This window comes from Balaenoptera musculus, chromosome 5 (genome assembly GCF_009873245.2).
Source record: "Balaenoptera musculus isolate JJ_BM4_2016_0621 chromosome 5, mBalMus1.pri.v3, whole genome shotgun sequence".
Lineage (NCBI taxonomy): Eukaryota > Metazoa > Chordata > Mammalia > Artiodactyla > Balaenopteridae > Balaenoptera > Balaenoptera musculus.
Genome location: NC_045789.1, coordinates 50822384 through 50845648, shown reverse-complemented (window position 1 = coordinate 50845648; position 23265 = coordinate 50822384). Strand labels below are relative to the sequence as shown.

The 23265-nt window shown below is 39.0% G+C and overlaps 1 long non-coding RNA gene across 1 annotated transcript in view; it reads right to left on the bottom strand.

The window, feature by feature from the left end:
• Window positions 1–23014, bottom strand: part of LOC118896109 — a 38593-nt gene extending 15579 nt beyond the window's left edge. The window contains exons 1-2 of the long non-coding RNA XR_005020086.1: window positions 22928–23014; window positions 15317–15475 (exon numbers count right to left, since the gene is read on the bottom strand). This is a non-coding gene — a long non-coding RNA (uncharacterized LOC118896109). The remainder of the gene's footprint in view (window positions 1–15316; window positions 15476–22927) is intronic.
• Window positions 23015–23265: the final 251 nt, after the last annotated feature.

Below are 23265 nucleotides of genomic sequence, written 5' to 3'. Positions count from 1 at the left end.
ATAGCTTTAACATGGTGCCTCAGTGTTTCTTTAATTTAATTTCTCTGATTACAGCATTTGAGGACTCTCTTTATGAACTTGTTAGCCATTCAGACTTCACTCTCTACATTGCCTTTACATATTGTCAACCCATTTTTTCCCTGGGTTTCTTGTCTTTTTTTGGTTGATGTTGTTGATCTTTTTGTATGAATATTTTTCTATTAGATTTACAAGATTTAACTTTCACAATGATGTCTTTAACTCATGCAGAATTGCCTCTGTATACAGTGTAAAGTAGGGATCCAAACTTCTCTTCGAGTGAAAATTTTCCCAATGCCACTAAAATAATCTGTTCTTTCATTTTCTAATATGTCACTTTATCTGTCAGCTGTGTAAGTCCCCCATATATACAGTTTAATTTCAGAGTCTTTATTCTATTCCACTGATCTATTTGTCTGTTCCATAACCAATAATGTGTTTTTTAAACCATATAATTGTCAAATGTCTTAATATCTGATATAATAAACTTTGTCTTTTCTCTTCTTTTTCAATTGTGGCTTACCTATTCATGGACTTTCATTTTCCCAAACAAATTTTGGAAGAGTTTTTCAAGTTCTTCAGAAAATATAGATGGAATTTTGACTGGAATTGTACTGCATTTATAGATTCATTTGAGGAAAATTGACATCTTTACTACATTAAATTGGCCTGTTTATTCAAAACTTTTCTTATGTCTTTAATAGAGTTTTAAATATTTCTCCACAAAGATATTGGCTTTCCTTTTTAGGTTTGTTCCTAGAAATTTATTCATTTTGATTGATATTATACATAGCATCTTATTTCAATTATATTTTCCAGTTGATAGTTGCTGGTATAGGAAAATATTACTGACTTTTACAAGTTGGTCTTGTCCTCAAAACTTTCCTAAATTCTCTTTATAGTGCTAATAGTCTTCTGTTAACTCTGTTGGAATTTCTATGCATATGATCATTTCACCACCAAACTAACACTACACAACACTAACATTTAGCACTATGCTGATTGGCACATAGTAGGCATAGAGGAATATTCTCCCCTTTCCCTCAGCCCATACACTCAAAATCATTCATAATTGATAGTGAGAAATTTTTTAATTGAAATAAAAAAGAGCTAGTTGCCACAATGTGAAAAATTGTCTGCAATTCTTTTTCTGTTGCTTAGCTTACGTTTTCTTTTATTTTTTTTTGTTTTCAGATTTTGAACTATTTGAATTTATTTATTTCATTGCTAGAACTTTAGTGGTTACCCTTATAATTTCCACATGCATAATTTGACTTAAAATCTAAAACAATTTATCTCTTCCTCCTGAATAATAAAAGGTTTTCAGAGTTTTTCATTCCAATCATATTCTTTCTATTTTACACATTATTATTGTCTGGTATTTTATTTCCACTTGTGTTTTACCTTCAAAGTAGTCAGTATTACTTTTATTATTTTACAGTTAGTGATTATTTAGATATTCTTTTATTTACCAATTTCTTTTTGTCACATCGCTTCTTGCTTCTCATTCCTTCCTTCTACTTTCAATGTTTTAATTCCTTTAAAGTGTGTCCTTCTCTTATCGATTACAGAATGAAATTCAAACTCTGTGGCTTAGCACTAAGACCCTCTATTGTCTGCTCTTCCCTAGCTCTCATTTCTTTTGCTTCTCCCAGGACAGCATGTTAATGCCACTGTTTGTAGATGACCACACCCCATGTTACCCATTTTCTTTATTTTTGAAACTGCTACCTGGCCAAATGCTCAGTACTGTGAACTACACTAGTAATTGCAGTAGGTGAACTACACTCCATTTAGGCAGGGGTTTTGTTTTGTTCATTGCTGTATTTCTAGTGCTTGGAACAGTACCTGGCATTGTAGTCAGTATGTGTTGAATAAATGATTAAAGGATTGAATCAATAAACGTAAATACAGGAAAAAAAATAAAGTGTGTCCTTGAGTAATTTTTTCAATGAGAATGAATAACTAGTAAATTCTTTCAAGATTACTGTTAAATGTCTTCATTTTACCTTTGCCCTTAAATCATAGTTGAGTTGGGTATACTAGATTGTCAACTGTTTTCTTGAAAAATATTTTCCTTTTTTCTTCTGTCCTCGATTGTTGCCACTGTGAAGTCTGTTGCAAATCTAACCTAATTATCTACCTTTGTAGATAATGCTTTTTCCTCCCTGTTAGTGTTTCAGGTTTTCTATTATGTTCTGTCTTTAGTGTTATGCAGTTTAATTATGATGTGTCCAAGTGTAGATTTAGTTATTTATTTACTTAGTCTTCCTTGGATCTAAGTTAACCACAAAATTCAAGGTTGAGCTGATTATTAACCTGCTCTACAGAAGTCCAATTAAAACACTGACATATGAAGAGGTAGCCTAATGAATGTACTATCAAGTCGTTCCTGTCTGGAATATTGTCTATTTAGACCTCATTAGCTTTCCACACTGCAAAATTATGTGAATTAAGTTACATGCTGGTTACATGCTTTTGGATGTTATCAAGGTTCAACATTATCCATATATATAATGTTTTTGTATTGTCTATAAATCATAGTTGAAAACAATATATATAAAACTAAGAGGTTAACAGTTCCAAACTTCTCTACCTCAACCCTCAGATATTAATCATTCTCTCCTTCCATCCTGGCTCTGAGAAACAGAAGAATCTTTCCCTTTCCAAGGTTCACCCACCTTTTCTTCCACTATCTCTGACACTTGGCTCAGTAATTATACCTTCACTCCAAGCTCATTTAAGTCTTTTCCATTCCACCCACTCATTTTTTTGCAGGTAAAGAAATTTCAAGTTTCACATTTTCTAAAAAATAAAAACTTTCCCGTATTCTTTCTTGTCCCTCCAGCTAATAACCTCTATTTGTCACCCTCACAGCCAAACTTCAAAAAGGAGGGAAAGGGGCTTTCCTGGTGGCGCAGCGGTTGAGAATCTGCCTGCCAATGCAGGGGACACGGGTTCGAGCCCTGGTCTGGGAAGATCCCACATGCCACGGAGCAACTGGGCCCGTGAGCCACAATTACTGAGCCTGCGTGTCTGGAGCCTGTGCTCCGCAACAAGAGAGGCCACGATAGTGAGAGGCCCGCGCACCGCGATGAAGAGAGGCCCCCGCTTGCCGCAACTAGAGAAAGCCCTCGCACAGAAACGAAGACCCAACACAGCAAAAATGAATAAAATTAAGAAGTGTTGTAAGAAAGGTTTAATTTAAAAAAAAAAAAAGGAGGGAAAGCTCTCTTATACCCTCCTGCTTACCCACACACACCAATTTCATCCTGGTTCTGCCGCAATTAAGCTTCTTCTAGCACCACTCACTGAAACCTCTCCAGGCAAAACTACTAACACTTCCTGACCTCTAAAGCCAAAGGAGTGTTTTTGTAACCAATCTTATTTGGATGCTATAAGGCTTGGACATCTTTGCCTGATTTGTCATTATTGACTTTAGGATTATCACTCTCTCAGAATTCTCCTCTGGCTTTTCAGATTGCTCCTCCTTGGATTACTTTTCATTCTGTACCACTATTCCTCTACTCCCCTTTAAATGGAGGAGAACTATGGGGTATTCCTGGTCCTCTTCTCATACCCATTTCCATGTCTTCAGCTAGTACTTATAAAGTGAAGACTCTGAAATATCTCTCTCTAACCCTTGCCTCCATCTTGAGCACAGATCTAATTTCCAGTAGCATGTTTGACATCTTCAGCTGACTGCCCGATAGCACCTCAAACTCACTGTGTCCAAGTCCTTTTCTTTTTCTTTCAAACTTTCTCTTTCTCTTATATTCCCTATTTTGATAAGTACCACTGTCATTCACTGTTCAAATTTAAAACAGAGTAATTCTCTAGTCTCGTGCTATCCAGAATGTTCTGTGATGATGGAAATACTCTGTGTCTATGCTGTCCAATATGGTAATACTAACCACTTGTAGCTACAGAGCACTTGAAATGTGGCTAGTATGACTGAGGAAATGAATTTTTACTGTATTTAATGTTGATTAATTTAAATAGCCATGTGTGGCTGCCCTATTGGAAAGCACAGCTCTAGCCCTTCGTCTCACCTAAATTACTTTTGCCATCAGGACACATAGATTCTATCCCTTAAATTTATCTTGAAGAGATCCTTCTCAAAGCAATCCCTCTTTTCTATCTCCGCCGCTACCATTTGAAAACACCAACCTGATTATGTCTTCTCCCTGTCCCAAATGTCTTCACTAACCTCACATTTTATATTTTATATAAGATAATATCTGAACTTCTAGTTGTAGCCTATAAAGACTTCCATGATCCGGTCCCCCAGCCACTCTCATCCACACCACTCTCCCAGCACCCTCTATAACAAGCATACTCAGCTCTTTGCTCTTTCCCTACATGCCCAGTAATACCTCCAAGCTTGTTTACACTCTGTACTTCTAAGTAGTTTATACTCTCTCTCTCTCAGTTCCATGGATTTTTACCTAAACTAAAGGGACCAGATCAAATGCCACCTCCTTCCTATATTTGTTTGTATATCTGTTTCTTTTTCCTCCAGAGTAAGGACAATGTTCTATGGAACATTTTCACTCTCATATGTGAATGAGTGAGTGAATGAATGAATGAATAATAAAATTTCAAACAATTCCTTCTATAATTAAGGGCCAAAAGTGTATCACCTGAAAAACTTGAGTGCTTCCTTTTTTCAGATAGCTGAAATTATAAACCTATAGTTTTTTCTTATCTCTATAAGTCATCTATTCTCATATGTATGAAAACAGAGCTTTCTTTATTTTTCCTAACTGAATTTAGGCAAATAACATTACATCTCTAGATTTATCACTTATTATCCCTATAACACAATCCCTCTAAGTCCCAACTTTCCCATCTGAAAAATGGGGATAATTGTGTGGAAGCAGGAAATGGTGGAAAAGGGAAAGAAAGAGAGAGAGAGAGAGAGAGAGAGAGAAGGAGGGAGGGAAGAAGGAAGGAAGGAAGAGAGAGAGAGAGGTGGGGAGGGAGGGAAGAAGGAAGTATGCAGTAAATCCTCAGGTGGAGGTACTGATACTTTTCCAGGCCTCCCCAGGTGATCACGGGAATACACAGACACCAATGATACTACTGATTTAGAGTGAAGTTTCACCAGATCTAAGAAGCATCCCACTTTTTAATTCCCTCTGTGAAGAAAGGTGAGTTGTAGGTCAATTCCCAGATAACCCTGGGTGTTCAATCAGAACTTGGGTCTGAGACATACCTGAAAACCAATTCCCCAATCTATGCCTGACTACACTTTTACATGGATGGTTCTAATTCTGCATTTGGTCTGCAGACCCTAAATATAAATTCATTTCTCTACAATAGTAGTCTATAACTGATAGGATTTTCATGAGGATTCAACGAGATCTTAATGTGCTAATCCTTTCAAAGTGTTTAGCACAGCGCCTCACCCACAATAAGGGCTCAAACGTAATAGTTATGATTATTATTTATGGGATTCAATAATTTCGCATGTTCTGAAACTGCAATAATTTTGAGTGCCAAATCATAAATTTCTTCTGCTCAAGTGCTGGGAAGTCAGACTGGAAAGGAACTAGTAGCTAAAATATGTATATGCTCAGCACTTATCAAGGTTGTATTTTTGTTCGTGTGATTATTTGATTCATATCTGTCTCCCTCACTAGACTGTATTCTCCAATTACAACTGAGCCTTGTCAATTTTTGGTTGTCCTTGGATCCCCAGCACTTAACAAAGTGCCTGGCACATGGGAAGCACTTGATAAATATTTGCTGAAATAAGTTGTTCACTTATTTGAAAACATTCCAGGTACTATGCTAGAAATTTGGGAGACAAAATGTCTCAGAGAAGGTCTTCTGCCATCAATGAACTCTAATCTAGTCAACAAGTCCCTAAATCAAACCGATGATTATAATGGAGCAAAGCACGTGTTATGAGAATTGTTCACATGGAGTGCTGTGGGAAAATATAAGAGGGGCATCTAACCAGTCAGGAGATGGGGAGTTAGGAAAAGGTTTCAAGAGGATGTGACAGTTGAGATAATCTCATAATAGTCAAGAAAAAGACAAAGAGCAGTCCAAGGAGAGCAAGAAGCATAGAAATGAGAAAGAGGAAAGGCAAGTTTTTCTGTTTAATTGGAGAAGGATCTGCAAGAAAAGAGTGGCAAGAAACAAGATGCAGAAGTAGGGAGAAATGAGAACATGTGTTGTGAACCATGTTAAGGATTTGAATTTAATTATGAAGGCAATCTGGAGACACTGGAGGATTTGAAACAGAGAGAGATGGTAACTTGAAAAATGAGTGGACTGGGCTAGGTCTCTAAAGTGTCTTCCAGTTGTAGAAATCAGTGATTTAGAAATTTTGAATGCTAAATTTAATACTCAAATACAGTAACTGTATGTATTAGAAGAGACTAAACTTCTGTAACAAGCAGACTCAAAATGTATGGACAGCAGAGGTTCATCACATGCTCAGATGGCAGCCGAGGGCAGGTGCTTTGATTACCTTGTGGAGGAAAGATAGGATCTGCTCCTAACAGTCATTCTAGGCTAACAAACCTCTGCCATATTCAATGCATGGCTTCCAAGCTCACTCTGGTCTCCACATCACCATTTCATCCTTTGTGAATGGGTTATGGCATGAGAAGCACCCTATAGGAGGCTTTATGAGTCAGGTCTGGAACTGGCACAGATCACTTCCATTCAGTAGGACTCACTGGCTAGAACCAAATCACATGGCCACTCTAACTGCAAAGAAGGCTGGGAATTGTAGTCTAGCTGTCTGCAAAGGCAGTCTTCACCACACTATTCTAGCTTAGAATTTGGGGTACATTTGTGTTCCCTTTCCCCCAGATGGTTTTATTTTCTATTTTAATCATCTTAGAGTTTGTGTATTTCATTATAAGATAGCTCAAATTCATTTTTAAAAATGCATAGTGAAAATTATAAATAAAGCAAAAATCATATAGTTGGTGAATGTCAACAAGACTATATGGTATTTTACAGTTCATAAAGGCCTTTCACACTCTTTAGTTTGTTTTTTAAAAGCAACCCTTTGATATAAGCAGGAAACGTTACCACCATCGTTTAAAATATAAGCATGACTCAGAGAGATAAATGACTAACCTGAGGTTGTCCAATTTCACTCATTCTAACAGTTATTTACATGTAGGAAATATTTAATTGTCCTTGAAATCCATCTAAAAATGTAAAAGTATTTTTTTCAAATATTAAGAACTATCAAAAATAAAGGACATATTCATCCAGAACTCATGTTGAGGTCTATTTTGAAACACTTAGATTCACATAAATCAGCAAAGCTCACCTCAACCACCTATACAGAAAGGACATTGAAACATAACCACTCGTAACAATACTGCAAACAGACTCCATCTGTGAGCTAGCTATCTTCATGCTATAGAAAAAAAGAGTTTGCAAAAGAGACAGAGAGAGAAGGCACTTGAAGCATAGATTCTGGCACTTACTTTGTTAAAGGTTTTAGATGGTGTGTATTAGTTTCCTAGGGCTGCCATAACAAAGTACCACAAAATGAATGGCTTAAAAAACCATATATTTATTGTCCCGCAGTTCTGGAGGCTAGAAGTTTGAGATCAAGGCGTCAGCAGGACCACACTCCTTCCAAAGGTGCTAGAGAAGGATCTGTTCCAGGCCTCTCTCCCAACTTCTGCTAGTTCTTTGGCTTTTAGTAGCATAACTCCAATTTTCACAGAACTGTGAGACCATAAATTTCTCATTTGCTCACCTTTGGCTTGGATTTAGTCAATGAGACAAAGGCTTACATATTAAGGAATTAACAACCTACAAGAAAATGAAGAGCGCTTTCCTAAGCCCAAGAAGGAGTTGGAAAATGAGGCAACAGAAAGAAGCCAACAAAAATTTCCAAATGCTCAGGCCATGTAATGTTTGCCCTTCAGAACATTTTACCAGCATTTGGCCTGCTGTCCCCCACCAAGCCTCCTCTGGAAAGTGAACAATGTGTCAACCTCCCACATCTATGTAAGTTTCCCACTTGTCTCCCCTGAGCAATATTCTTCCCATGAAGTCATGTACAGCTCCTATCGTTATTCCAAATGACTTTTCAATCCTTCTGACACCTAGCTTTTATGTATTTAAAGGATGGGCCCATGAAAACTAAAGCAAACAAAAGATATAGTACAAAGACCTCAGCTGTTCTACAGAAAAACACTTTTGCAGTTCTTCTTTCCTTTTCCCAGTCCAACCCAACTTTCCCACCCAACCTTTTCTAATACCACCTCCCCCGCCAAAAAAAGGAGAATAGACAGTAAAACATCTTCACTATTCACCAGTGGACTGGGAAGGTATTCTTCCTTTAAAGCTCATGCCCAGTACCTGGCACACTGAACACTCTGTTGTTTCATTTTTCTGACTGCCTTAATCACACTTGCCAGGCTAACCTCTGTGGACTGCAAGACTTAACAATTAGAGGAGGTGGGGGTTGAAGAACAAGGAGGAGGAGGAGGAAGAGGAAGAGGAAGAGGAAGAGGAGAAGGAGTTGAGAAAGGGGGAAGGAGGGGGAGAAGAAGAAACAAAAAACCAAAAAGAAACAAAAATCTTTTTCAAAGAAGAACACCATCTTCAGAGAAAACATCTGATAGGACTTGCACCTTAAACTTCCACCCACCTACTCACCACTCCAGGATTCTTTTCCCCAAATTTAACCTGAGATGGAATCACCTCTAGTCCAGACTGAGGCAAGTTTGGCAGCTTCAAGGGTTGAATGGTGAAAATTTAGTAACAATCTGCTTTTCTCTGCAAATTGCTAAGGCAACGGTGTTCCTTAGCCAATTCAAAAATCAAGTGATGCCCAAATAAACTACAGCACATTCTCGTCTAGGCCTTTTACCCAGCAGCCAAAGCGAGGTGCAGCCAGAGGCTGCTGGTCTTGCCTGAGTCTCCTGCTGAAACAGTCCTACCATGAGATTGGCATTCTGGGGTGGTTTCTTCTAGAAAGGGATGGGAGTTGGGGCAAAAAATTGTATGGTGATAGGGTAAAAGGAAGAGGAGGGAGACAAGAAGAAAGTAACTGTTTGTACAACGTGGTGCTACCATGAATGTGGTCATAACAGAGGTCAAATTGGGCATCGGTTTTACAGGATTATCATACCCAGATGAGAACAGGCTGAATTCATTATTAATCTGCAAAGAAGATCTTCCCTGTGATTTTTATTTCAATTCTCTTCCTACTCCCTCCCTTTGGTTGAATGGTACCATGAATAAATTGTATTAACCCCAAACCAGGGTATAATTAGCCTCTCTCTCAGCTTCCACAGTCTATCACAAGTCTTGTCAATGAGAGCTCCTAGATAGGTCTCTTTCAGACACATCTGTTTCTCTGCATAGCCACTGCCACTAGTATAGCTCAAGTCATCACCATCTTCTTTGCCTGGATTAATGGCAATGGATTCTTATCTCTCCCTCTCCCCCCACACATACTCTTCTCTTTCCAATCTATCCTGTAATCAGGATGATCTTTCTTAAATGCAAACACAAACACGTCACTCCACTGCTTAAAACTCTTCATGGCTCTCTGCTTTTATATTAAAGTTCGAACTTTCATCATGACTTTCAAGACCCTGCCTCCATGGCTTCTGCCCTACTCTCTAGCTTCTCCTCTTTTTCCTCCAAGTGCTCTATGCTCCATCCATACCAAACTCCTTGAGGTTCCTCTAATGCACCCTGTTTCTCCCCTGTGCCCCTCCTTGCCTCCCACCCACCCTTTCAGTTCTCTTCTGGCCTCTTGAGATCTTCCCATCCTCCCCTCCTTCTTCTCCTTCCCCACTCCTCCTCCTCTTCCTCCTTCTCCTCTTCTTTCTCCTCCTCTTCCTTCTTATTTTCATCATTTGCTAACTCCTACTTACCGTATAGTCTTCAATTGTGATTTCACTTCATCTGTAAAAACTTATTTGCCCCTGTGCCTTGCAAATCTGTGTTAAGTGCTCTTCCCATAAGCTTCCTCAGAACTGTCACTTTCTCCTTCGATAGAGTATAACATTCTATATTATAATTGCTTGGTCACTCATCTCTCTCCTGTTCTCCCCACCTGCCCCCCAACCCAGGACTACATACCCCAAGATCAAGGAGCATGTCTGTTTTGCTCACCATGACCCTAGCACCACACAGAGAGCACATTATAAGTGATTCAATCAGTCAGTCAATGAAAATACTCCATGCTGCAGTGGTGGAGGTAAGAAAAGTCTTTGGCTCATGCATTGCTTCCCAAGTCTTCCTATTTAATCCTTGTGGTTATACTTCGGCAAAAGGCAAATTCATTGCCTTTTCTGCCTTTCACTGCATAAAAAGCAACCGTGGGATAAAAGATGAACACCACCAACAAAAACACTTACTTCCCTACACAGTTGTTAGAAGACTCAGATAATTTTTTAACAAGTTATGGAGGCTTGATCCTTGCTTTAGACTCTTCTCAAGCTTAAATTGTTAGTGATATCAGATCACAGTTGGTTGGACCAGAATTCCTGAATCCTCAAACTCCTTCCATAACCACAGCCATCCCTAGGGGTTCAGGACCAACTTACCCATTAGACCCAGTAGTAACCCCATGCCTAGGGTCCACAATAGGTTTAGAAGCTCACGAAAATGTTTTAATTTATTTTAGAAGCAGAAGGAAAATAAACTCAGAGGTCAAAAAAATATTTTAAAATATAATATTTATCTTTATACCAACATAAAACATAATTTTCAATACTTTTTATGGAGGAAGGGGATAAATTAAATCAACAGTGCCAAATGCCCATGAAAATCATAACTTTAGTCCTGCTAAGTGCCTGGAAAATTGTATGTGCACAGAAGACAAGGCTAAGGAATCAAAATCATCTCACTATCTTGGAGCCTTGATGGAGCCCTTAGTCTTGGTGAGAAGGTTGAATCCCATGGAAGATTCAAGGATTGTTCCTGTGCCTCTGACCTGTATGATGAGCCAGCTGAGGTTTCTCTCACCCTTTTTCTTAGGTTTTTACAGGGACTATAGGCAATCCACCAAAGGAAACTAGAATATGTTGCCCCCAAATCTGCCTCTTTAACACAAAAATTCTTTTTTCAAAATGTGAAAAGTATTTAGCAAGAATAAAATGCACCCAACGGCAACATTAAAAACAAAGTAAACTAAATTTACAGAAAATATGGGCAAGCCTGTCTTTTTTTTTTTAATATATTTTTTTGAATTTTATTTAATTTATTGTTTTATACAGCGGGTTCTTATTAGTTATCCATTTTATACATGTTAGTGTATATATGTCAATCCCAATCTCCCAATTCATCACACCACCACCACCACCCCTGTCACTTTCCCCCCCTGGTGTCCATACATTTGTCCTCTACATCTGTGTCTCTATTTCTGCCCTGCAAACTGGTTCATCTGTACCGTTTTTCTAGGTTACACATATATGCGTTAATATACGATATGTGTTTTTCTCTTTCTGACTTACTTCACTCTGTATGGCAGTCTCTAGATCCATCCATGTCTCTACAAATGACCCAATTTCATTCCTTTTTATGGCTGAGTAATATTCCGTTGTATATATGTACCACATCTTCTTTATCCATTCATCTGTCAATGGGCATTTAGGTTGCTTCCATGACCTGGCTATTGTAAATAGTGCTGCAATGAACATTGGGGTGCATGTGTCTTTTTGAATTATGGTTTTCTCTGGGTATACGATGGGCAAGCCTGTCTTCACTCCCTCTTGACCCTTCTAGGCAAATGAGAACTTCCTGAGCAGGCAGAGCAATCCACACAGCAGATGGCTCCAGTCCAAGCCAATTTACACAGGTCACAATTTCCCAGTCCAGTGCTTTTTCTGGGCTATGATGGAAGAGATAATGTAGATATGCAACCACATGATTTACTATCTACCCTGCCTTCAGCCAGAGTCAGGAAAGAAACATTGCTATGTGCAGTGCTATACCCAGAAGCTTTCAAGCTCAGGGATATTTAAATTTTTTTTTTTTTTAATTGAAATCCTTTCCCTTTCATGACCTCATCCTTTGCCTTTAGCAAACTCCTCCCCTAACTTTCCCAGAAGTAGGAGTTGACTTGAACACATATTTCTCTATCTCCAATTCTTACTTCACTCACTCTATGATATTGCTAGCATGGGAAGGGGGCCCTGTTGCCAGGGCAACCAGTAGTACGTAAGTTCAGCCTCAGTTGGATCCTCTATTCTAACTGATCAAATTCCAACTATGCTCTTGACTCATCTCAATTTTATAGACATAAGAAGGTAAAATATTTCATAATTCCTCTGACATATATTTTATCTATATCTTCGTAAGATCCTGCTGACCTGTCTCTTCTCCTGAATTCATTAATTTAACTCATTTATTTCTACTAACCAGAGATGATATTCAAAGTATTTAAAACAGACATGGCATGAAAAATACATCAGAATGGATGTATTCACCAAATCAGAATGTATACTAGCTGTAAACAGGAACTGAACCAGAGCATACTAGCCACCAACTGGTCCAGTCTATAACTAAACTTGATACCTTTCCTTCCTGCTATCAAAGAGACTTCTCATCTGACCAGTTACTGTATACTTAATGTCCTAATTGCCCACCATCACATACAACTGAATAAGAATTTGATGTGAAATTCATCCGTGCCTTTTATGTCAATTCATAGTTACGATAATTTAAAAAAACTAGTTTAGATATTCCCTTCATAGGAAGAAAGATACTGTGTTAGAAGGTGGAGAAGGATGTTAAAGGCACTGTATGTAGGAAGGAGAAGGAGGATATCAGAAAGTACATAATCACTTCCTAACTGAGGTAGGAGTGGTCCCATATAGCAGTCAGCAGTGTTGTTCCTGAAATGCTCCGGTTCCCCCTTACAGGTATGTGGTACAATTGCACTTCTCAGCCCCATTCTGCTTGGGTAGGGCCAAATAACTAGTTCTAACCAAAGAGTTGTGGGCAGACATGATGTATGTCACTTCCAGGAAGAATGCTGAATTATTGCTGCGACCCCAAAGAGCAACTAGCAACCTTCCACATTCTAGCTGCTATTTCAACTTTGATCCCAGAGGGAGGGTGACTTGCATTAGAGACCTCCAGCTGACTCACAATGAAAATGTAGTGTGAGTAAAAAATAACCTTTGTAGTCTTAGACCATTGAAATTTTTGGCTTTGCTTGTTACTGAGACACACTTTAAGCTATCCTGACTGATATATTTTAGTTTTAAGATCTTATCATTAGAGGCTCCTGTTTAGTGCCCTCATTCTGAGACACCTACTTCAATAGTTTTTTTTTTTTTTTAAACATCTTTATTGAAGTATAATTGCCTTACAATGGTGTGTTAGCTTCTGCTTTATAACAAAGTGAATCAGTTATACACATACAATATGTTCCCATATCTCCTCCCTCTTGCATCTCCCTCCCTCCCACCCTCCCCATCCCACCCCTCTATGTGGTCACAAAGCACCGAGCTGATCTCCCTGTGCTATGTGGCTGCTTCCCACTAGCTATCTATTTTACATTTGGTAGTGTATGTATGTCCATGACACTCTCTTACCCTGTCACAATAGTTTTTAACGTCCATAAACTCCCTCATATTGTAAACAAAATTTAGGAAGCTCGTGAAGAACGTCCAGGGTGTTCATTAAATTCTCCAAAATGTGTGTGTGTGTTGTTTAAGAAACCTTTCCCTACATCAAGATCATAAACTTACTAAACGGAAAATGAGGAGTGTTAAGTTCCAGCTGAGCATGGTACTTCACTGGTTTGGAAGTCTCAGATACGTAAACAAATCTAAATTTCATAAACAAAGCAATGAACTTTTAAATATGAGTCATGATGTCTATAAATTGGCAAAGAATTTAAGAAGGCATTTTAATGACTCTTTCAATATTCAAGCTTTGAATGAAAATGAAGAATGACCATGAAATAGCTTTAATTCTTCAATATAGTACAAAACAGCAAATACAAATAACAGCTAATTAAAGTAGTGCTAATGATTATGGTTATCCTGCCTTTCATTTGCTAATGATATTTCACATTTCAAAAAAATTATTTTGAGTCCTAAAATATTTGTGTACTAAAGCATTCTTTTTCTTGGGCTGAAGGAAGCAATTTAATGTTGACAGAAATTGGTTTGAGAAGAGTATGCAATTTAAATTACTGACTCTGAAAAGTAATGGTTGGTTGTTTTCTAAGAAAGCTGACACAAAGGAGAAAGCCCTGAGTGTTGAAAATAAAAACATATTTGGGACCAAAAAAAAAAAAGGGATCATAAACTTATTCTCCTACGTTATCTTCTAGGAATTTTATAGATTGCTTAAACTTTTTATATGCAATGATGATCAAACTCAGATACATCTTATTCCACTCTCAAGGTTTCTATGTGAAACAGTATGAAGCTGGCAAATCTGTGTGAAGACTCTTCAATAACCACAACTTTTCTCCTCAGATGGACCCAGTGCTTGAAGTCAGAAGCACGTCACTCCATGAGTTCACACACATCACTACCTGGCCATGACCCTGAGGGGAACTGGGCAACCTGGACAACACCCTCTCCAGACCACGGGCCTGCGGCGAGGCCTACAAACACCCTCCGAACCTAAATGCAAAATACAGAATCCTCTGTCACAGCATGTGAAGGGTACCACCCTTCAATCACAGCAGGGCAGTGGGTGTAAACTATAAAATACAAGCTTCCTCGTATTTTCAAACATGTAAGGGAGTCATTGCATACATGGAGAAAGCTTTCATCTGGAGAAGCTTATGAAAATGTAAATGTTCAGAGATCCATCTAGAAGAAGTAGAATCAGGTAAGTTATAAAATATAAAATATGTAAATATTACTTCACTGCAAGATTGGTTACTAAAATCTGCATTCTGTAAATGTACAACCAGGCTGATATTTGGACTGACTGGGTCACAGGCAGTCAGCCAACAGAATGGAGAAATCTCCTGACCCCTTGGAATCTACAAAGAAAATTGTCTGTTTACATAACTAAGCTGTAGCAGTATCTGATTTTGCATTCTGTAGGCAACAGATACCAGATAAAAATTTGAATTTATTCATGATTAGACTACTAATAACACCATTATAAATATTACAAAAATGTCCAACAGCAAAGGAGCATTAGAACAGAGGAAAACAGAGGGAAAGATCATGTTCCCACTATGGTCAAAAACCTGTTCCGTACTTCCTTCAGAATAAAAGCCTAGATCTTTACAGTGGCCTACACCGCCCCCACCATCTGGCCCACTTTACCACTCTGAGCTCATCTCCCCTGCCTCTCTGCTCCAGGCACTCACCTCCTCACTGTTCCTCAAATATGCCAAGCATGCTCCTGCCTCAGGGCCTTTGCAAAGAGCGCTCCTGCTGTCTGGAAGCCTCTTCCTCAAGGTGTACACAGGGTTGCTCCCTCATCTTCAAGTCTTTGCTCTAAAGTCACCTTCTCAAGGAGGCCTACCCTAAAAACATAAACCACATAATTTGTTACAGTTAGTGTTTATTGTCTATCTCCCTCTGCTAGAGCCACGGTCAAGGACGGGGACTTTTTCCAGCTGGTTCATAGATTATTCCTAATCACCTAGTACAAGGCCTGATATATAGAAAATACTGGATGATATATTGTTGAATAATTGAAAAAGCAAATTTAATTTAACCATATAAAAAGACCAAAGTGAGTAATCTGGAAGGAAAAATTCAAGAAATTTGATGTGATTTAATAATTTTTTCAAGTGACAGAAAAATTAAGTACATCTGATTAACACTTCAACAGGAGAAAGGTGCTTTTCCAAACTGACATCAGAGAACTTCAGAAAGATATGGTATATATCGAGAGAGGTTATCTATATTAGCTTTTGAATATATTTAACTTAATCTGACTTAAAAATAATTGCATTATAGATTACTTTAGCACCTCAATATGTGTTAAAATTATAATTAGAATCTTATTTTTAAAGAAATAATCATGATTCTTTTATAATGCTGTATTTTACTTGCAGGGTTTTCACTCAGGGACTCACTAGCTGCAGAATTAGTGAAAAAGTCTTGCCCGTCACCTGACATTTCCTCTTCATAACCCCAGATGTCGGGACCTTTCTATGACAGATCAATTTAGGAAGTGCAAAATCACCACATTTACTTAAGAAGGATGCACATAAGCATGATGGAGGCTGATTTTGCAGAGCTGAAAAGATGTAACCTCAACCTTTAAGAACCTATTTAACCACACTGCTCCAAAGAAGCTTTTGGATACTACAGTTAAATGTTGAGCTCCCCTCTGTGTCTGGCAAAAGCCATCCAACAATTTCTAGAAAAGCAGACTGGTGGTTGGAAGCCTTCAGTAATAAGAAACAATTTTCTTATTGTTTTGTCTTATTGTTTGTCTTATTTGTCTTATTTGTCTTATTGTTATTGTCTTCCGGGAAGATCCCACATGCTGCGGAGCAACTAAGCCCGTGAGCCACAACTACTGAGCCTGTGCTCTGGAGCCCGCGAGCCACAACTGTTGAGCCCACGTGCCACAACTACTGAAGCCTGCGCGCCTAGAGCCCGTGATCCACAACAAGAGAAGTCACTGCAACGAGAAGCCTGCGCACCGCAGCGAAGAGTAGCCCCCACTCGCTGCAGCTAGAGAAAGCCCGCACACAGCAAGGAAGACCCAACACAGCCAAAAATAAATAAATTAATTAATTAAAAAAAAAGCGAATGGTTATTCATATCCCGTGTGTGTAAGCTTGCTTCATGAGGGAAAGAACTATGTCTTCTGTATCCCTGTATCTTATGTATACATGGTTGGTTTTCAGTAAATGGTTGTTGAATGAATGAATGGTTCAAAAACAAAAGAACTAATAACTGTTCCCTAGGTTCAGAGTGGGACTACAGCTAAATGCTGAGCACCTATTTCTTATCATTCTAAGCACACATATTTTACTTTTTCCTGTCTTTTTTTTTTTCATTATTAAACCCCATAAATGTTTCTTGAATTTTTTTCTGAGCTGCTTACTTTTATCTTTTTGCATAACTTAATTCTTTTATCTTTTCATTCATCCAACAAATATTTGTTCATCCTGAGCCAAACTTCCTACTTCAGAGATAATGAAAGAGCAAATGCCTTGGAAACAGACATATGGACCTATACTTATTCCATCAACCTCTTAAGTGTCCTCAAGCAAGCTGCCTAACCTCTCCCAGCCTCAGCAACTACATATGTTATCTAGAATCATACCCATTGAAGTAGATTGTTTGAGGGCCAATTGAGATCATATATGTATATAGTAGGCAACTGATAAGCGTTCATTGTCTTCTATGCTTCCATTTCCTACTAAAAGGTGGGAAATTTAATGACTGATGAGCAAATCCAATTTAAACTCCCAGAAATTAGAAAAGGTCAGCCTGAGAGATTCCTTCCAATGGCACAGACTATGCTATACGTCATTGAGACTCCACTTTGTTTCCCTCTGTGAACACAGAAAGACTGCAATTCTCAGACCACCTTTTAGTCAGTGGGTTATGTGGCCATTAGAATGTAGAAAAAGTGACATTCACCACTTCCAGACCTAGTGCCTAAAAAAATCTTCCAGGCCTGGCCCCTAACTGAAGCCCCAATGCAGAGAATCCAAGGGAGGACTCCAAGACCTTACATGATATAGAGGCATAGAAAAGAAGGAATCTAGGGCTCTAAATTACTGCGTGGACTAGACCCTTCACCCCCAATGACCTGCAAAAAAGTATGACACGTAAACTGCTCAGTTTGGGAGTTGTTTTGTTTTTACAGCAGTTAGCCTATCTTGAATAATTCATCACACAAACCACCACTCAGTCCTAGAACTGAAAACCTGGAAACAGATTAATAGTTTATCACTAAATTTGAGAGCTGAGACTGGGTCTTAACTTCTTGGTACCCTACTCGACACTTAGCACAATGCCCTAAATAAATTAGTTGCTTATTAACAATGTGTGAATTGAGTACTGCCACAAGATAGGATTAAATATACTTATATATTTATACTTACACACATACATATTTTAAATAACATCCACCCTGCACACTGTAGCTATTTTAATTTAAAATATAAAGCTTTTTTCCTGAAATCATTCCAGTTTAGGAAACAATCAAGATGTGATGACAATTAAAATGGCAATTAGAATATACCCCTGTTTCCCCAGGTCACTTATAAGAGGAGGGCTAGGGTAAGAAGGAGGAAGTTATAGGGACAATCAAGTGAATAGGTAAGAATCCTAGTTGTGTTTGAATAGTAAGCTCTGAGATTTCAAATCCCTAACACGTCTCTGTCTCACTGAGTCCTGGAGGGGTCAGGGGTCATTTTCTCCTTGGATTATAGTCTCCAACCAATTCTGTTACTGCTACTGTTACTTCCATTCTTTCTTCCAGCAGCCTTGCTTGTACCACTGCTGGCCCACTTTTTAACAAATTCTCGTATCTCACCTTTGATGAATTTCTCTTTCCATCACACAAGCAGCTATCTGCAAGTGTACAAGTATTTGTTTGACAACTAAAGTACAGATTGCTAGTTCAATTTTTATGGTCCCCTCCCTGATGGAACGTGGGACACTGTTGGAGCCCATCCAGATGCCGCGAAGTGAAACTAGCACAGCTAGTGCCCTGAGCAAAGCTTGGGACGCTTCGCGGATAAGAAAGCAAAGCTTCTCGCCATGGTTTGGTGGGAACCTCATAACATTACCCCTGTTGTTACTTGGAAGTGTGTTACTCATCCCGGGAGTGCTTGGGGGATTTCAGCCCCGAGAACAATTGTTGAGACGACCCCCTGAGAAAATTATAACAACTGTATTTCCCACATTGCCTATACCCACCCCACCTCCTCCTGTTTGGGTTAAAGGATTGGGGAATAATATGTTTAGATTACGAGATCCAACATTGTAGGAGAAACTAAAAGTATTATGGCCAAGATATGGTGTTTTGGATATGTCTGGTTTTATATTAAGGGATGTTTACGACCATTGAAAGTAGCCAGGAATAGATTTGAAGTTGATGTTTTATATGCAATCTATAGCAGATCCGGTAATTGGCGCGCGAAAGCAATACAGTCACAAGGTATATATTGTAAATACTTTAAGAATGATTTACCTTTTAATGTAACTTGCCCTTGAAGTGAATTTATGTTACACATTTATAAGAATTGTGTAATCATTGTATTATGAGAATGTTTTGAACTATACGCTCTTTCATAATTGATAACATCAAGGAAAGTAAACACCTGAGAGACTGTGGTCATGGACCAATGGTACACTTGAAACAGAGACTGCTAATACGAAGAGATATTCATCTAACCGAGAAAACCACAATGATCGGAACGTACCGTGCCTCAGGGCATGGAAAAAATAAGATGACCACAAAGAAAGATTATTATGTCTGGACCATTGTAGTATTGATATGACTATTTGAAAATAACTGAGAGCCTAATAACTAGTTGTTATGATAAGGTTAAATAATCATTTAATGATATATAAGGACTTAAGTTTTTACAATAAACTGTCAGATGCTTGCAACCCTTTTGAGTGGTGCTGCTCTGTCCTCGCCGACTCCGTTCCCTACCTCAGGTTATCCTGTCCCGCTGGAGCTGGACTCCGGCAGGACACATTCCCCCACAGCTACACTGGAGAATGTTTTTTAACTGACATTCTCAAAAACATTTCTCCCCCATAACAATCAAACAGTATTCCAAGCTCTAGGGCCACTTGTCAGCTATCTCCAGGTGAATTTCCTACCTAGAGGTGATATTTTCACCAGAAACCAGCAGTAACTATCTGTCTCTCTTTACTGTTTAAATGCCCTAATGCCAGTGGCCTGGGTACCTGTTAATCCCTAAATACTCTTCCCACTCTTTCTTAATGTAAATTTTGTTAAGTATATCGTATATTCAGAAAGATACACGCAGCACAAGTGTCCAATTCAACGAATCTCTTCACTGCTGTTAATCAGTAGGCCACTTAGTTAGTTGGCTTTTCCCAGAAGTCTTCAAGAAGCCTCTGAAAAAAGGAATATTGATAACAGTCCCTGATATCCTAACATCTTTGATGTGAGCAGGAAGATTCCCCCACCCTTGTCTACTGCCACTCACACATACTCCTACATGCTTTTGCTCCATAAATAACAAACTAGAGTTAGCACTGGTAATATGTCATGAAGAAAATCTGAAGGTTTGATATCTAGTTTACACCCTTGCATATATTGATTTTGATAAAGTAGCACTTCTTATTTACACAAAAGCATCTCAGGGATGGAACACATATTGACACCGTGAACAATACTCTGAAGAAGAGAGATTTGCATGCTTCACTGGAGTCATATTTATGATGGATTCGAGACAACTCTAGAAATGGTGGGGGAAGGTGAGGAGTGGAGAAACTGGTCTCTTTCGAGACTTCCCCGGTGGGGCAGTGGTGAAGAATCCACCTGCCGATGCAGGGGACACGGGTTCGAGCCCTGGTTGGGAAGATCCCACATACTGCGGAGCAACTAAGCCTGTGTGCCACAACTACTGAGCCTGTGCTCTAGAGCCCGCAAGCCACAACTACTGAGCCCGCGGGCCACAACTACTGAAGCCTGCGTGCCTAGAGCCCGTGCTCCGCCACAAGAGAAGCCACCACAATGAGAAGCCCGTGTACCACAACGAAGAGTATCCCCTGCTCGCTGTTACTAGAGAAAGCCCGTGCGCAGCAACGAAGACCCAACGCAGTCAAAAATAAATAAATAATTAATTTAAAAAAAAAAGAAATCCTTTCATGTCTCTATCCACATATTCACCACATGCTGTGCTCCCTCTCACCACCAGCTTCAAAAATCAAGAGGTAAACATACTGGATTTACACCTGGATATAAATTTCCATATAATCAAATCTTTCCTGCGTTCTCAAGCATATCCAAAACGTGTTCTTATTTAAATGCCATAAAAAAAATGGAAATTATTTCAAAAGGTGGCATTCTAATGTTCTTAAGAAGACAACTATGCCCACATTGAATTCACAGGAAAGGGGGGGTAATGGACGAAAGAAAAAGCATTCTTAGAATTCTTCTTTCATCCCACAAATCATTTCCTCTTTTTTAATACTCCAATTTTGGATTTTATTAAAACATCAGCTTTTCATTTTCCAAAACTATCCATGAACTTGGTCTGTCTTATCTATAATCCTACAATTGTCCATCTATCTTCAGACAGAACTAGAACTCCTATTTAAAGAATGCTATGAAAATTCCTTTTTCTCCCATTCATAACTAAACACACACACCACCCTACTGCAGCTGCTCTGCTGCAGTTGGCTGTGCTGGAATTTCTTAACTTATTCACACTACTGCTGCAGGGTCTGAAAGTATGGGTGATACGAGCACCTGGGGCTCTAAATGACTGCCCTCTTCCAACAGGAATATAGACATGCTGAAATTATTTAGACGTCCCTCACATGTTTATTTCACTGCTCTTGGGTGGAGTTAAGTGAAGCCTCTTCACCCATATATTTTATTGTAAATTTTCATGAAAAAAGGAACTGTCTCCTGACACAAGTAATCCTGTTTCGCCATTATTTAGGTCTAATGATGAAACATGCCCAGTGGGCCTGGAGTAATCTAGTAAAAGGCCAGATGACAGGAAAGGATGGTAGTACACCCTGCGAGCAAGCAATTATCTGAATCTATAAGCCACAGTCAGCACTCTTTTTTTTTTTTTTTAATTATTTATTTATTTATGACTGTGCTGGGTCTTCGTTTCTGTGCGAGGGCTTTCTCTAGTTGTGGCAAGCGGGGGGCCACTCTTCATCGCGGTGCGCGGGCCTCTCACTATCGCGGCTTCTCGTTGCGGAGCACAGGCTCCAGACGCGCAGGCTCAGCAACTGCGGCTCACGGGCCCAGCCGCTCCGCGGCATGTGGGATCTTCCCAGACCAGGGCTCGAACCCGTGTGCCCTGCATTGGCAGGCGGACTCTCAACCACTGCACCACCAGGGAAGCCCCACAGTCAGCACTCTTAAAAGATGCTGCTGAATTTAATTCCAACCTTTTATATACATGTAACATATGTATATCACATGTTTCTTTAAAAACATAGTTCATTATTAAAAAGTTTTACAAAGTGCAGAGGATTTTTAGGGCAGTGAAACTATTCTGTAAGACACTATAATGGTGAAAACATGACATCACACATTTGTCCAAACCCACAGAAGATACAACACCAAGACTAAACTGTAATATGGACTTTGGGTGCTAATAATGCTTCAATGTAGGTTCATCAGTTTAACCAATGTACCATTCTGGTGCAGGATGCTGGTAGTTGAGGAGTGTGAGTGTGTGGGGGCAGGGGGTATGTCTATTTTTTTTAAGTTTCTTATCTAGATATTTTTTCATTTACATTAAATCATGTGGAATAAATAAATAAGTACATAATATGGATATGCCTTCTCTGTGCTCTCTCATTCCTCTCTACTGGGCTAAAGATAATATTTTAACTGCTTCCAACATCCCTACAACGTCAGACAAATCACTTTCTGAATGTCTCCTTTTAGAGAGCTTTTTATTCTTTTCTCACACAATTCCTGGAACTACCCTTCTCTTTCTCATTGCCTGCAACTTCTTTTTATTTGTATTTACTGTTGCCTTGGCCACCAATCAGAGATGAAATCAGCTTTTCTAAAACCTGGCTGTATTTTTAGCAACATTCTTTTGAATCTGTATGAAGAAAGGACTTACAGAGTTAGATGGCACCTCTTCTCTCCAATCTTCTCATACCACCCACCACCCAATCAATTCTATGAGCTCCTATCAGAGATGTCATTTCAAAGAGCCCTTATCCAGTCAGTGATTTCTTGGTTGAAAGTTGGGTTGGCTCCCATGTCCACATGGGCATGCCATGCCATGAACGCCCTTCTCAATCTGACTTGCACTTACCTTGTCTCCTTTCATTTTCCCAAGAGATCACGCATGGCACTTTCCCACACCCACCCATTGCCTGGCCTTTGCTTTCCTCCTTCTACAATGCCTTTTCCCCTTCTATGCCTGGAAAAAAATGTTTATACATCCTTGCATGTCAACTTATCTTCTCAGTGAAACCCTCCTTAACATCCCAAGATAATATCAACACAATCCCTCTTCTGGTTTCTATCACTAGCATAAAATTTGTTAATTATACTCTGGTTAATTATTCACGCAGTTGTCTTTCCACTGGACTGTAAGAAACTTGGGACTCAAATGACCTTCGTCATTTTTGTATTCCCGACTTTCACCTG